Raw genomic sequence first — 16,987 nt, 5'->3', positions numbered from 1 at the left:
TTCCCTTTTAACATTTACTGATATTTACTGTGTGCCAGGCCCTGCCTTAAAAGTCTTCGAATCATTATCTCGAGTCATCCTCACATACGAAGAAGATGGTGCTTCCCTCGGACAGAAGATGGGCCTGGCAATGCGGAGTGGCCTGTGCTCTAGGGTAGCGTGACTGAGGACCTAGGGGACCACCTCCACGCTCTGGTGCAGAGACCCAGGGGGCAGGCCACCCCCCCACACCCAGCCCCGGGGGAGCCTGACCTCCGACCCCACCAGGTGCAAGGTATCCCTCTCTCCCAGCTCCTGTGTGTGTGCGCACGGCCCGCCCTCTGCCAGGACACCTGCCCCCTTTGCCTGGGAGGTGGCTCCTCTCTGTCACTCACACCTCCCTTTCTCAGGGGCCACTGCTCCTCTGGGACTGGGGTGGGGGGCTGGGCTGTGGGCACTTCGGAACCTTCTATAAAGCAGGAGATGCAGCTCAAAAGGATCGGACAGCTCAGTCCCGCAGAGCAACTACCCATGGCCCGGGACCTGCTGGAGAAAGAAGACGCATCCTGGCAACAGAAGGAGGAGAAGGGCCACCTCAGGATCCCAGAGGGGTTTTGTCCTGCGTTGCTGTTTTGCTCATTTGTTTCCTGTCTGCTTTACAAAAAGTGGGGAGCTCCGGTGTTGGGAGCAGGGACACATGTCCAATGACGCCAATAACAGAGTGCTCACTCACGACCTTGCATGGTGTCCGACTCGTTGTTGGCTGGTTCTTAGAAGCAGCTGGCAGAAGGAGGAAGGAGGTCAGGCTGACCTCGGCTGATGCGGGCGGACTAGAAAATGTCATGTCAGGGAGAGAGTGCTAGTGCACCCTGTTAGCGCGCCCCCAGGAGCATGGCACTGCCCCGCACCCCTGCTCCCTGGGACCTCCTCACCTGGGGTGGAGCTGTGTCCAACTGTACCTCGGGTGCCCTGGATCCCCGTAGCATCAGGATGGGGGCGGAGAAGGGATTTTTTTTATCCGTTACTTTGTTTTTTCTTTTTCTGTTGGCTCTTCTCCCAAAGCATATTGCACATGCATCTACTTCCCTCCCTCTGGGGACTGAGGCCCATCATCTCTCACCTGGACCCCTACAGCCACCTCCTCCCCTCCGCTCTCCCTGCAAACCAGGCCCACTGGAAATGTGAATCAGAGAATGTCACATCACACCCCTGCTTCAGGCCCTGAGGTTGGACCCTCCTGGACCATCGATGATGTCTCCATGGCCCACAAGGACCTATGCCATCTGGTCCCCACCCCCATGGGCCTCGCTCCTCAGAGCTGCTTCTTGCATCCGGGTCTCTGCACTTGCTGTTCGGAACATTCCATCCCCAGGTCTCTGCATGGCTGACTGTGGCTCAGCATGCAGGCTCCTGCTGAGGGAGGCCCAGCCAGCCCCACTGCAAGGCCGCTCACGCACCTCCCACTCAGCCAGGACCTTTCGCACCTGTCACTCTGCTTCTCGGCTGCTCTCATGTCTTCAGCTCTGCCTGGCCCACGGCTCTCTCCCTCCCGGCACCAGGCCCAGCACCAAAACAGATGAACAGGAAAGCAGGGTGGGGGGGGGGATCTCCTGAAACACAACCTTGGAGGAGTGAGGAGGGCCCCGCAATTCAGCGGCTTTTCTTCTCTTTACTTGCAAACTCCAAGGCAGGAACAGGAGAACTGGGGCCAAAGGAGGCTGCTTCAGGGGAAACAAGCCGAGGACAGGATGTTCGGAAGGCGGGGCAGGGGGCTACAAGGGGGGCGATGAAAACCGGTGTCTGTGGAGAGGAGAGCAATTAAACAGTAAAATAGATAATATTAGATTTAAGGGAGGGAGAGCGGGGAAGGGGGGACTTTGGAAGTATAAGCAGACCAAGAGCGGCCCTGAAACACACCTGCTGAGGGACTGGCTGGATCCTTTCAAGTTATTTAGCCTGGTGTTGAACTTTGGGGGATTAATGTGGGTCACGTTCTCCAGGACACAGGTGCCGGGGCCACTGGGAGGTGGCTGGATTCCTTGGGGAGTGGCCGGGGTTTCCAGCCCTGTGCGTGCTGCTCAGGTGTAGGGGCAGTTGGGCAGTGGAGGCCAAAGCATGGCATTCTGTTGACTGCGGGGGCCAGAGACACGGGCCCATCTTCAAGGAGCAAGTTTGCCTTCCGGGCAGCGCCTCCTTCTGCTTCCTGGGTCTGTGGTTGAAGCTCTAATGGGAGAGAAGCCTCAGAGGCAGATAGACGAAGCCAACTGCCTAAAAACGTGACCCCCCCCCCACACACACACCCGCACCCATTAGAGAGTCCCTTCTTTGGGATAAGGCAGGGATTCTCAAACTTTAGTTGTGCAACAGGACCACCTGACAAGCATCTTCAAAATACGGATGCTTGGACCCCGGCCCAGCTGCAGAGATTCATGTTCAGCAAATCTCAGGGCCTGAGCAAGTGTGCTCTCAGCATTCCCCGGGTGACTTAGAATGCACACCGCTGGTTAAGGCATTAAATCACTTCCAAAGACTTCCATCTTGGATGTCCTATTGTGACTTAATTTTCAGTATCTCTCCAGTAAGGGGGCTACCATGGGTTGGGCAAACAAATGCCTGGTTTGATGGAGGGACATGTGTTAGGTGGTCAGAGTGGCAGTAATGTCCCCTGTCTGGGTGGGGTGAGCAAGTGGAGTTCCTGGGTCAGCTGGCAGGGGCCTCAAGGCTGCTGAGCACTGCGTGTGGGCAGGAGAGCCCTGAAGGAAGAAAGTGGGGATGATGCATGGCTGTCTGGTCTACTCGACAGGCAATCTGGCTGTCAAGCTCAAACTTCTAGAATTGATTCCTAGGAGCAAATGGCCTAGACCTGGGTCTCTGGCTGCACAAGAAGCGAGTCCTGGGTGCACGAGTGGAGGCAGGTGCTGGGGCATTGAGGAAGCTCTGGGAGGGCGCAAAATAACCCAGTGGGTACAAGAGCCCCCTCTGCCCCCAAAGCTGCAGAAGGGAGGGCCCCCAGATCCCCAGGGACGGTCTCCCACGGAAGGCTGAGTTCTGTAGAGCAACTGGTAGCTGCTTGCTGGGTGAATCGCGGGGATGTTGAGCAGCCCTCTTGTCTCAGAGCACAGTCTCGGGCACCACCCCATCCACCTGCTGCAGCCCCATTTCCCCAAGGCTCAGAGAGGGATGTGGCTTGCTCTGAGTGGTGCAGCTCCCTCAGAACAGACCAGGGAGAGGAGCCCACATTATCAACTACCCTGGGTCCTCCCTGGGGGGCATTTTAGCGCCACAGTAAAAAGCTTCAGAGAAAGCAGTCTTCTGGAGCATTCCCAAACTGAAGAAGAAGAAGGGAGAAAACTGGAGGTCTAATCTAGACCACAGCTGTTTCCCAGAGACTGTCAGGGTGTTCCCCCAGGACCACAGCTTGCCATCTCCTGAACCAGAGGTGAGGAAGTCCTGCTTGACCCGTCTTAGCTAGTCTGAGCTCCTGTGCCCGGATTAATGGATCCTTTCGGGGACTCCTGCTCTGAACAAGGGCTGTGCTGTGTTCCAGTGGACACGCTTCTGTCCCCATGGTTCTCAGTGTTCGATACGGAGATTAGAGCTAAAACTCCAGTGCCAGGCCAGGAATGGAAGGCTCCGGGAGGCGTGCACAGCAGCCGCGAATCACGCTTGTGTGCCTGGGGTTTCAGCTCGTCCTTACCGCCTCTCCGCTCTGGAATTGGGACTGGCAGCATCAGCCGCAGTTTACAGAGGAGAAAAAGCAAACGTGTTCAGCTCTGGGGTTAGAGGACAGGCGCCATTCTCCTCCCAGAGACCCTGCATCCAGGGTTCTAGGAGCTGTTGGTCCAGGATGAGGCCAACTGTGCATCCACCATTACACTGTCATATGGACGCTTGTACCACCCTTAAATTCCCCTGTGCTCTGCCTGCCCATGTTTGCCTCCCCCAAACCCCTGCAACCACTGGTCTTTTACTGTCTCCATAGTATTGTCTTTTCCAGAATGTCATGTGGTTGGATCCATACAGTGGGTAGCTTTCTCAGATTGGCTTCTCTCACTTAGCGATGTGCACTGACGATTCCCCATGTCTGTTTAGCCCTGAATAATGTTCCACTGTCTAGATGTACCACCGTTATTTGTCCGGTCACCTATTTAAAGACCTCATGTTTGCTTTCCAATATCCCTGGGTTTTCAAACTTGAAGACTACAGGTTCTTCCCCTAGAAGAGTTTCAGGTAAGTCCATGGCCTCTCTCCTGACTTCTGTGGTCCTTGGTGCCCGGGATCCCAGCCTAGGAGCCCCCAGCCCAGGCCCCGTCAGGTGGGTTGGGAGACCGCCCCCAGCCTCTGGCCGTGAGCTGGGGGTGGGCCCAGGGCTATTGCTCAGTGGCATCTCCCTCCCACCACGCCGCCTCTGAGCCCCTAGCCCCCGCGGCCGGGGGTGAACTTCCCTGCCCTGGAGCCTGCTGGCCGTATGGCCATCTCTTCCGAGTCCCAGTGAGCACCTTTCACAACACAGATTTTTGGAGGCCAATTAACAAAGTTGCCCTCACTCTCTCCCACTTAGGTACTTGAGATTCGGGAATTGGCAAGGATGAAGCACTCTGCATTTATAAATAGTCCCCTTCTTTTTGGGGTTTCAATGACTGTTATGATTGTTCTTTTTCATTTATAAATTATTGCTAGGGAAGTCACATTCTCAACACAGACTCACGGCTCTTCAGAGAGAATGACCTTCGGGAGCGCCACAGCCTTCCCTGCAGGAGCCCGTTTATTGCACTTGAGACGCAGCGTTGGGAGGAATGTAGCAGAAGTGCCAGGGAGAGAGTGCCGCCGGCAGACCGAGGGCTGGCGTCACCGGCGGGCGGCTCTCGTGCACGTGGTTGGGAAGCTTCCATCCAGGTGGAACCGAGGAAGGAAGAGCCACCTTCCCCACGGACCTATTCAAGGCCAAAGACAGCGAGCTTTTGTGCATTGTTCCACTTTATCCTCACACCCATTCTCCAAAGTAGAGTTCGCTACTATCATCATTCACTCGGGAAGAATGGAGACCTGTGCTCGAGGCGGCAGCTTGGCCGGGGGTATAATCAGAATGGCAGCAGATTCTTTGCTGCTCTTCCCACTGACAGGCGAGGCTCGTCGCCCTCCCCAGAATCTAGGCTGGCCTCAGAGACTCGGCCAAATGTGATAGAACTGAGTTTGTCTCCTCTGAGACTAGGTCACGGGAAGCCCCCCTGGGGGCCTGTTGCTGCACACTTGCTGGGCCCCTGAGCTGCCGTGTGCACAGTCTGGCCACGCAGAGGCCACCATGCTGGAGGGGCCAGGCACGCGGTGCATGAAGCTCTCCAGGACTCTCCAGACCAGCCCGTCCACCACTGAGCACCACAGAGTCACCTTCCCTGACACTGGGGAAGAACCACCCAGCCAAGGCCTGTCCAAATTCCCGGCCCATAAAACTGTGAGCCATAATCAGAAGTGGAGGTTTTATGACCCTAAGTTATGGGACAATTTGTTACACGGCAGTAGATAACTGGAACTTTGCCCAGCGTAAGAGGTAGTGTGGACTCAGACCCACGCAACTGTTTCCAAAGCCTGCTCACTTCGCTAGTCATGGTTTAGACAGGAAGGAAAGCCGTTCTCATGTCCATGCTGCCTTTGATGCTCGTGAGCTGTCCTGGGCAGCCCTTTGGTCTTGTTGGGGTGGGAGGGGGATGTGTCCCTCCAGGTGCCCATGGGGAACAGCCGATCCGAGCCAGCTGATGTGGCCCAACATCTAGTTGATTTCAGCCTTAAACACAGACCTTGGAGCTGAAAATCCCAACCATGTCCTAATAGGTTTGTTTGTCTCCCACAGCTGGAAGGAAGTAGCAGCCCCAGGAGGCCCTGGCTCAGCATGCAAGCCCCTTCCACACCCTCCCCTCACACATGGACTGCGTTATTCTGCTCACACTGCAGTTTGCAGGGGGGAAAGCAAGACAGGAACTGTGCATCTCAACTCATGTTTTCTCCAACACCAGAAGGAGGCAGGGGAAGGGAAAGACAAAACAACAAGAGCAAAACAATGCATTTCCAGAGACTACACACAGGTTACACGTCCTTCCTCAGGCTGAGCAGCCCGGGCTGTGGCCGGAGGGTTCCTATCAGATGCGGTCAGCTGTGTGTGCATTAGGTTCTCTGGGATCACGCAGAGGGCACTGGGGGACATCTGTTGCCTGCACTGCACGGAGCATGGACGGAGCTCCCCGGGAGGGAGAGGTGGGGGAAATGGACGTAAACTGCCTCTAAGATGGTAAATGTGGGATGTGCTTCTGTTATTCTACAACTCCCTGGTCCCACTGACATCAGAGGCCAGACACGATGACTCCGGCCCTGGGCCCCTGCTGAGTGACACTGTATGGGAGCGGTGGCCTCTGCAATGACGAGCCCACAGAGTGAGGGGGAGTGAGGGATAACGCACAGCTGAGGACAGAACGAGCCTTCCAAGTCGGCTTGGTGGAAGTGACTTGTCCCAAAAGCAGCAGGCGGGAGGTTCTTCCCAGATTGGCGCTGCTCCACAAGCTCATCTTGCAAATGATATTTGGGATGTGCAGTTTGCTAAATGCAGCCCCAGACCCTTGGAATAGCTGAGACACCTCTACAGTCCAGGCCAGGGTGATCTGGTGGCCCGAAGGCAGGCTCTGCACGGAAGCTGGGGCCCCAGCTTGGTCACACCCCTAATATGCACCAAGCACCCAGGTGGCTGCCTACCTGAAGCCCTGGAGATACCTCCTTCTGCCTCTTGGGCACCCTTCACCCCTGCTCAGGCTGAACCCAAGGGGGGGGTGTGTGTGTGCAGGGAGGTCAGGGGTGCAGATCATTCCCTGGGGTCAGCCTGCAACCAGGGCTGGGTAGGAGTTGGTGGATGAGGACCCCAGCTCCTATCCTTGGCAAAATCCACCTCTCAGGTTGTCAGAGGGCAAAGTGACCCAATTGTATGGCAGAAATAGATCATTGAGAAGTGACTTTCTGAGCGGAGCTCCAGGTGTCCCCGATCAGTAACCAGCCAATAAGGCACCCTCCACCCTCCCTGTCTCCTTACTCCTGAGAGCATCTTTCCTTTTTCTTGAGTGAAAATTCATTCATTCATTTATTCTTTTACTGTGATAAGAACAATTAACATGAGTTGTACCTTCTTTACAAACTCGTAGCTGCACAGAATGATACTGTTACCTATGGGTGCTAAGTTGTATAGCTCATCTCTAGAACTTACTCAAACTTTACACCCACTCAAGGACAGCTCCCCACTCCCCAGACCTTGGAAACCACCATTCTATTCTCGGTGTCTATGAGTCTGACTATTTTAGCTACTTCGCATAACTGGACTTACCCATTTTTTTGTCCTTCTGTGTCTGGCTTATTCACTTAGCATAATGTCCTCTGGGTTCATCCATGTTGTTGCAAATGGCAGTTTTTCCTTCTTCTTAAAGCTGAATAATGTTCTGTTGTTTGCATACACCACATTTTCTTTATCCATCCACCCATCAATGGACATTGAGGTTTTCCCCCACCTCTTGGCTACTGTGAATAGCGCTGCAATGAAGATGGGGGTGTGTGTTCATTCTTCTCAAGCACACGTGGAGTATTCCTTAAGATAGATCACATATTAGGTCACAGAACTAGTCTTAACAAATTTAAGATGACTGAGATCATAACAAGTATCTTTTCTCATCACAACTGAATGAAAGAACAATAAAATAGCAGGAGAAATAAGAGAAAATTCACAAATACATACTCTTGGACAACTGACAGATCAAAAAAGAAATCAAAAGGGATTTTAGAAAATGTCTTGAGACGAATGAAAGCAAAAACACAATGTAAAATGTATAGGATGCAGCAGAAGCCGTGCTAAGAGAGAAGTTTATAGTGATAAACACCTACTGGAGAACAGAAGAAAGATCTCAAATAAACAACCTGATGTTAACACCTCCAGGAACTAAAAGAAGAACAAACTAAGCCCAAAGTTAGCAGATGGAAGAAAATAGTAAAGATTAGAGCAGAAATAAATGAAATAGAGAAGTTTTAAAAAATAGAAAAAATAAAAAAAAACTGAGTTGTTTTTCTGAAATATAAACAAAATTGACAAAACTTTACCTAGACTAAGAATAATCCAAGAAAAAAAAGACTCAAGATTAGAAAGAGGAGACATTACAACGGATTCCACAGGAAACCAGGGATCATTAGAGACTATGAACAAGTTTTTTAAGATTTTATTTATTTATTTGAGAGAGAGAGAATGCATGTTCATGGGAGAGAGCGAGAGCATGAGCAGGGGGGAGGGGCAGAGGAAGAGGGAGAAGCAGGCTCCCCAGCGAGCAGGGAGCTGATACGGGACTTGATCTCAGGACCCTGAGATCATGACCTGAGCTGAAGGCAGAAGCTTAACCCACTGAGCCATCCAGGCGCCTGAGACTATGAACAATTTTATGCCAACAAATAAGACAACCTAGAAGAAATGGATAGATTCCTAGAAACATACAACCCACTGAGACCGAATCAGGAAGAAAGAGAATATCTGAACAGATCAATGATGACTAAGGAGATTAATCAATCAAAAATCTCCCAACAAAGAAAAGCCTGGGACCAGATGGCTTTACTGGTGAATTCCACCAAACATTTAAAGGAAAACCAACTCCAATCCTTCTCAAACTTCTTCAAAAAATTGAAGAGATCAGAACACTTCCAAACTCATTTTATGAGGCCAGCATTACCCTGACACCAAAACCAGAAAGAGACATAAGAAAGTTATTTTCATCAGACAATATCCCTGACAAATATGGATTAGCAAACTGAATACAACAGCACATTGAAAAGATGGGACAGGACACCGCGACCAAGTGGGGTTTGTCCCTGGGATGCGAGGATGGTTTAGCATACAAACATCAAGCAATGTGACACACGACATTAACAGAACAGACGGTAAAAATCACACGATCATCTCAATAAGTTTGGAAAAAGCGTTTGACAAAATTCAAGTCCTTCATCAGCGAAAGCTCTCAGCAGACTAGAGATAGAAAGAAAAGTCACTCAACACAACCAAGGCCACACATGCGAAACCCACAGGTCACGTCACACTCAGTGGTGGAAAACTGAGAGCTTTTCCATTAAGATCCAGAACAAGGCAAGGATGCCCGCTCCCACCACTCCTACTCAACATAGCACTGGGAGCCTGAACAAGGGCAATTATGCAAAACAAAGAGATAAAGTCATCCAAACTGGAAAAGCAAAATTATCTGTTTGCAGATGACATGATCTTATATGTAGAAAACTCTAGAGACCACACACACACACACACACACACACACACACACACACACAGTAAAAGTTGTGGGATAAAAATCCACGTGCAGAAATCAGCTGACTTATCCTTAAGTAAACTCTGTGCAGCCCAGGCTCTGTCTCAGGCTCTACTTTCAGTAAATTCACCAGAGGCCAGAGGACCCAGTGGATTTTCAGACGGGACCTCCTCCCAGAAGCACCCCTGCGTCAGGAGAGACTGGGTCTTGCACAACCACACCAACAGACTCTGGAAAACCCTGCATGCTGTCTGCCCTGAAAGTCACTGGAAGCACGGTATTTGGGCAGAAGGCAGGCAGAGAGTTTTAACCACATTGACATAAAATCAGAAGTGAAGCTCTCGTTTCAAACCCTGCAGTGGACATTGGGCTTTTTCCCTTCCAGCATCATCGGAATCAGGGAAAGCTCCCACACAAAGGAAGACACAGGGTCTCCAACCCAGACCGTGTTTTCCATTGTAATCAGAAACCCAAGTACCGTCTGAGCTTTGGCTGTTTCCCTGAGGTCCAGAAGGAAGTCAGGATCAGGCCTCCCACGCCACACGATTCAGTGGCAGCCTGGCCACATCCAGGGGCACGTGTCTGCACAGCCTTCTACATAATTGTGTGTATTCATTTACATAGATTTTCCTGTCATGTGCAAAATGCCAATGATTCCAGCTATGTAAAGTAAAGTAAAATTAATGGTTCAACCTAAGTCAAGTGTATTCACACATATTATTCATGGCCACTGGGAGAGGGGAGCTGGTGGCTGCCAGCTAGGCAAAGGGCTCAGCCATCTGCCACATGTCGGAATCCCAGGGCGGGAGTTGACTTAGCTGGCAAGAAAGGCTGGCTGGACACTGGAGGAATATCTGGTTGCCTCTAAAGCAGTAACACGTTGGGGGGGGGCTGCCCTGGAAATGCTAGAAGAGGTGACACACAGTTTCAAAGAAAAGACCTTAGAGAAAACCCGCCTTTCCGTTTCATTTTAAAATGATACATTTCCTCCATACAATCGGATCACTTCGCACTCTGACAACCTGAGAGATTGCTTTTACAAAGGATAGCACTTGAAGGAATTCAAAGACTACCATTAACTCAGAACCAGACTCTTGTGGCTGGAAGGACAGCCACACCATTGCAGGAAGGGATGGGGAGACTCTGGCTCTCAGTATCTGGGGTCTCAGTTGTATTATCAGGGTATTGCTTGCCAGTTAGAAGAGAAATTCTGCCTCATACTGGCTTATGTTTAAAAAAAGAAGAAGAATATATATTGGCTCAGGTAACCCAAAAGCCAAGACATACTTTGTCTTCATGAATGGCTGGATCCAGGTGCTAAATAGATTTCTTTTGTCCCCTTCTGTACAGCACATATTAGCTTCATTTTTGAATTAGCTTTCTCCTTCTACTAGCAAGATGGCCACTAGCAACCCTTTTATACCCTTGTCAATAACGCAAGCGACAGGAGACCTGACCTGACCAGTCATCTGAGTACAAGTCCTGGAAGGAGCCTCATTGGACCAACGTGGTCTTTGTAGCCCTCTGAACTAGTCACTGTCTGGGGATGATTCAGTGCTCTGATTGGCCATGTCTGGGTCACATGACCACATAGGGGGTGGAGTCAATCCACCTGCACCTGGCTGATGAGGAGTGGAATTCCCCGCCCCCCCCACCGTGAATACAGAGAGTCTGTTACCAGAAGAAGGGCCAGGTTGGATGTGGGGAAGGCAGAACCGCAAAGCTCCATGAAAAGAGTAAAACTGAGCCCAGCTCTCCACCCTGGGCCTGGGGTCCTGCCCTCTGCACTCCTTCCCTTGAATGTATGTCATCTGTGAGTGCATAGGCCTGTAGCCCTAGAGGGTAAATTTCGGGAAATGGGGCTGTTGTTAAAAGGTCCATATATCTGTAATCTTCTTATATCCCATTTTACTTTCTTTAGATGCAACCTTAAAGAGAAGTAGAAGGTTTGCTCTCTGCAAGCAGCTTGCCTCTTTAATTATTCACACTGCCTGCTCTGGGGGCCCCCATTGGTGACTCCAGGCCACCCTGGGGGGCAGCGTGGGAGGGGATTCTGCCCTCTTCTGGGGGAGCCCTGCCTCCGTGTCCTCACCTTGTGCGGGGCGAGGTGGGTCCTGCTCCATGACAGGTCTGCAGGAGCCCGGGCGCTTGCGGGCGACTCCTCTAAATCAATATGACAATAACACAGCGACATACCACCTTCAGAGGGTGCAGGTCCAACAGAGCCGGCTTTGAGCAGTAAAACGGAAACTAAATGGAATTTCAGGGGTGGTGGCGGCAGGGGCTGGGGGTGGCGAGGCTGTCTTTGTGGCATCAATTCATATGCATTATAAAAAATATTGCCCGAATCTAAAGAACTTGGCTCGGGGCCAGGAGACGAGCAGACACCAGATTCGTGTTTACCCAGCATGCTTCAGGAAACTTTCAATCTATTTACAGGTATGCATGACAAACTGCCTTGAATGTATGAGTTATTGGTTCTGCCATAAATGAAATTAATAATATGAGGTGGGGGAGGTGTAGTGGTGACACGTCACCGAAGCCTGCTAAGCTCGGAGACCGGAGATCAGCTTTCAAGCGAGGGAGGTTTTCCGACCGACTGCGGTGCATCGCCAATGGACCCGGACACCCCGGGGGTTATATACAGAGGAAGAAAAGGCACAGTCTTGCACAGGCGATTAGCTAGTAAATCAATCCGGGAGGACGGGGGAGGTCATAACACAGAATCACATCCCTCCATTACAGTGCTCTTGAGGGTTCTCCATGTCCAGCCTTCTTGCCAAGGAGGCTCTCACGAAACCAGGAGGTTGCCCCTTACAGGGAGACGCAGAGACACGGAGTCATTAGGCAGATCTCCCAGTTTACTAGAGGCGGCCATGGGGCGGCTTGGTGATCCTTGGCTCCCACGTAGAAATAACCACACAGCCCGCTCAGGTGGGGCCGGCGAGGGGGTCACAGAGGGGACGTGGTGGAGCAGAGCGATGGTGCGCTCCAGGGGGCTCGGGGCCCCCTCAGGCTGCTGTGCGGGACTTCAGACCATCCCCCAGGCCCTGCGCAGTTGGTGCTGCCCAGATGGAGTGGGTGTGCACCGTGGTCTGCCCCATCCGTGACAGCACGTAGACATCTCCCCGCCCTGCACTCCGGGCCGTGCAGATTATCGTTACTCTACTGACACAGACAACACAAGTGATGCTTGGAGAGATAGCAAGCGCCCCCCCCTCCCCCCCGCCCCCCCGTGGGCTGGCGTGGACAGGGCTCCCACCGCCCGGTGCTCTGCCCCCAGGCCCCGAGGATGTGCAGGAAAGTCTCTAAGGGACGGGCCTGGGGGATGGGCAGAGGTGATGTTGGTTTTCTTGAAACACACACAGAGTTCCGTGTTCTCTACAGGCATTTTTCCCCCCATTCATCAAAATACGAAACCTGAATAATTCACCCCAAACTCATATCCAATCATGTTAAACCTCACCGAGATTGACGGGGGTGGCAAGTGAGTCACAAGCCTGCCAGCCTCTGGATTTCCCATCGCTCTGGGCAAACACAAATGAGGAAGAACAGAAGTCACAGGGAGGGGCGAGGCCCGGCTCGGATACCGTTCCTTTCCTGGCTCTGCCCGCACGAGGGAAGGCTTGCCGTTGACTGGTCAGAGGCCAGGAAGCTTTATGATCATTGGAATAAAGCAGTGGTTTGAATGCGATGCCAAGTAGCTGGGAGCCTACGCTCGCACCACCGCGTTCGGTCCAACAGCTGAGCTCCGCGGCGGCCTGGGCGGCTCCTGGACGCTGATGTCCGTCAGCCTTTTAGTCCGTGCTGTTCAGTTGGGAGAGTGTGCCTTTTGCAAGCATGCAGAGACGCCAGGACAGGATAGAACTGGGCCGAACTTTCAGCTTCCTCCATGTTTGGACCTTAGCAACCTGTTTCCCTGACGGCAGAGAGCACTGAGCTGGATGTGGCCCGGGTGTGGCCCGAGTGTGGCCTGAGAGTGGCCCGGGTTGGGCTGAGCTGGGCTGGCCTGTGTTTGGCCTGCTTTGGCCTGAGTTTCACTGCTCCCCCGGAGCTAGCCTCCCTTGACAAAGTGTCTTGGAGGATGAGCCTTTCCTGTTGGAAGGGTTGCCGTGGGCTACACACGCTTCTCTGGACGCACTGGAAAGCTTTTGGGGTGGGCATGGGAGATGTTGAGGGGTCCAGCACGGCCACTGGGATAAATATGAATCTAAGGGCCGTGAGGGCAAGACTAAGAGCCAGGACTGGGACCAGCTGGGGCACAGGAGCTGCTAGTGGGGGGTGGAAGGGGTGCAGGGGAGGTGGGGGGACGGGCACAGGAGGCACTCAGGGTGCCAATGTGAAGCAGCTTCACTCTCAAGCCTGGCAAGTACGGGGTCAGCCCGGAGAGGGTGAGCATCCTTAGGCGCCTGGCCTGCCCCACCCGGACCTGCTAACACCAGCTTCAAAACTAATGAGGAATGATGAGCCCGTTTGGCTGTGCAGCTCCCCTCCCCTCCGTGAGGTGAGAAGGAGGTTCTAAGTGGGCAGGGGCCAGGTCCTAACCCCACTCGGCAGAGGCCTGTGCTTCCCTGATTGCTTGCTGATCTGGGTGCAAACGCCACAGCTACTCTTAGCATGGAGGTGACTTTCTGCTGGACTTCGGTACATTCCGACCGGGTGTGGGTCATGCCAGTTCCTGGGGTGGAGACGCTGGGGGCCTGAGTGACAGTGTTTTCCACAGGGCTGGAGGGCAGTAGATGCCTCTGGTGATTCCAGAAAGGCTAAGGCACGAGTTCAATTTTCTGCTCCTTGGCTTACTGGCTGTGTGACCTTGAGCAAGTGTGTTAACCTCTCTGAGCTCAGCTTCCCGTTCTGTAAGGAAATGATGATGGCCCCCTTGCAGGCAGATGGCGAGGAACGGAGAAGTGGATACATATAAGTGGTGAGTTTGCCCCAGGGGACATTGGCAATGTCTGGGGCTATATCTGGTGTCAGAACTGGGGTGAGGGTGGGGATAGGTGGGGATGCTACAGGTGCCTTGTGGGTAGAAACCAGGGGTGCTGCTGAACACCCTCCAGTCTGAAGACGGCCCCATTAGAGAGACTCACTGGGCTGCAAATGCCAAAGTGGGGAGTTTGGGGAATGCTGGTGAGCAGCACACGTGTGGGTGTAACCCACGGTGGGCAGAAGTGATTGGAATTGGAATAGCATTCTCCCCTCCAGCCAAGAGCCCAGGGTGATGGGACATGTCCAGCCCAGAGGGAAGCGGTCCTCCCCACCTGACCCTCCAGGCATCTGGCAGTGAGGACCACACTCTCCAAGAGCCCTCTTTCCCCAGGTTGACAGACCTCACTTGTGCTTACACCGTGCCCGGCACATAGGGAAACAGCACATGGGCCCAGGCGGGCTCACACGGAGCTTCCATTCCAGTGGAGGATGCCCGTGCAGATCCGGGACACATACGCCTGAGAGTTTCCAGTGGAGATGCACACTGAGAGCAGAGAGGACAGGACTCCGGGTGGGGATCACGGTGGGGAGTGGGGAAGGAGACTCAGAGCATCTCAGACACAAGGAGTGCCCAGGGCCAAGGCCTGCCCTGGCCCGGTGAGGAGATGGGGGCCAACTTTCCTGGCCATGTGACCTGCAGGGACATTCCCATCGGCAGAAGGGAGCCACCATGATCTCCCGTAGGGTCTGGAAGAGACCAGAGTCAGTGGCCAGTGGCTGGGAAACCAGCAGGACACATGGTGGGCATGGGGCAGTCAGTCTGCCCTGTCTGGACCAGGGGTGGCCAGGAAGGAAGCAGAGAGGGCAGGAGCCTGACATTGATGAGAGAGGAGAAGAGCAGGGGTGATGGTCAAATCCAGTGCTGAATCGAAGACAGCAGTCCAGTGCCTCGTTGGAAGGCTGATGGCCGCCGTCAGCCCCACACTCACAACTGGCCGCTTCCAGGTCCATCGGGCCACCACATACTTGGACAGCTGGCTCTGAAGCAGCTGAGTCCCTGTCCCCACAGCAAAGGGACGCTCCCTGCCCCCATCCCCTCCAGTACCTCGGCTTATCCTCAGACATTCAAGCTCTCAGCACACACGCGGCAAAAGCATCCTAAATGGAGAAATTCATGTACGTAGGCTCTCAGTACAATACCTACTCTGGGATCCCATGTCCAGTGCTTTCTCTTTAATTTTAGGAGAGTGTAGTTCTATTGCTTTTTCTTGAATACATGATCCATATTTCTGTGAAATGTGTGTCCGTATGAATATAGATAGAGGTAGATAGATAGACAGATGATAGACGATAGGTGGGTGCATAGAAGATAGATAGGTGATGATTAGACAGAGCTCACTTTTGTCCCCAGGTTTCCATACACAAATACTAGGTTTAACACCAGATCATTTCGCCATGTCATATGGTTCTGTTGAATTCATCGATACACACGTATGCAGTCTTCAGTTCCCTTTCATTCATAGTTTGCTACTGTCTGCAAGTTCCAGCACAGCTCTCAGATCCACAGAGAGCTCTAGGGACAGAGTGGAAAGATGGCTTTTGTAAAACCCCGGTTTTCCGGTCACCCAGCCTCTTGCAGACTCCCGCAGGGCGCGCCTGTGGCTCACAGCCACTAAGTGGCGCTGTGTGCAGCTCGGCCTCCCGCTGCTGCTGGGGCTTGGAGGGGCAGCCACGCCCCGCCTGGGGGGATGAGAGGTTCAGGCTCTTAGATGGGACCCACAGTGATTGACCTGGTCCTTCCCTGGCCAGACCAGCAAGGGGGGCGGGGACTGCACTCCCAAAGGAAAAGAAGATGCACAAGGCAGGGGGCTGCCGGGAATCTGAAAAGAGGCAGGAATTTACTTGCAGAAGCAGTGAAGGGCTAATCAAGTATCGAGATTGTGCGGCGTGAATAAAAAGCCTTCGGTTTTCTCTCTGGGAAGTAAGAAGAAAATAGAACAGTTCACCTTTCAGAAAGCTTGGGCGTGTGGGAATGAAGCCTCTTTCCTGTTGGTGTCACAGAACAATGCCACGATTTCCAGCGTCGTCAAGAGCCTGCAGAGGGCTAAGCTGGATCAGAGGCCCAAGACTGTTTTCTCCTTGGGTTCCTCTTTGTACTCAGTGTCTCCTCCATCAGCCGAGCCCCTGCCAGTGAACTGCACGCAGCTCAGCAAGATGTGTCTCCCCAGGGTTCAACCCGGGTGCAGTGTCCGGGGGCTCACGAGGCTTACGGAGTTACGGGTGCATGAGAGAGAGGCTCCTGGAAATCATCCGATGCACTTACAAGCAGAATGACTCTCCATAAGGGTTAAAAATATTCTGTAGCAAGCCTACTATCTACATGATCATGACTTGTATCCTTTGCCATCCTTAATGAATTCTACATTTTGCATTTTGGGGCACATGGCCCTTTCCTTTTTTTTTTATTCTAACCATGGCTTACAGCATTTAAGTACTGGCAAGGGGCAAGCCCTTCTCCATGCAGGATCTTATTTAACCCTTAAAACAATTGTGTGGAGTGGATATGCGGATGCTCCCACTTTGCAGGAGTAGCCTAGGGCTCGGGGAGTAAAGGTGGGCAGGCAGCCTGAGCTTCCAGGGGCTACTATAGCAAATTAGCATGACTTTGTGGCTTAAACAATACGAATGTATCACCTCATGGTTCTGGAGGTCAGAAGTCTGACCTGGGTCTCCCTGGGCTCCACAGAGCTGTG

This window comes from Halichoerus grypus, chromosome 10 (assembly GCF_964656455.1).
Source record: "Halichoerus grypus chromosome 10, mHalGry1.hap1.1, whole genome shotgun sequence".
NCBI lineage: Eukaryota > Metazoa > Chordata > Mammalia > Carnivora > Phocidae > Halichoerus > Halichoerus grypus.
The sequence above is the reverse complement of the archived record's forward strand: the minus strand, read 5'-3'. Positions refer to the sequence as shown.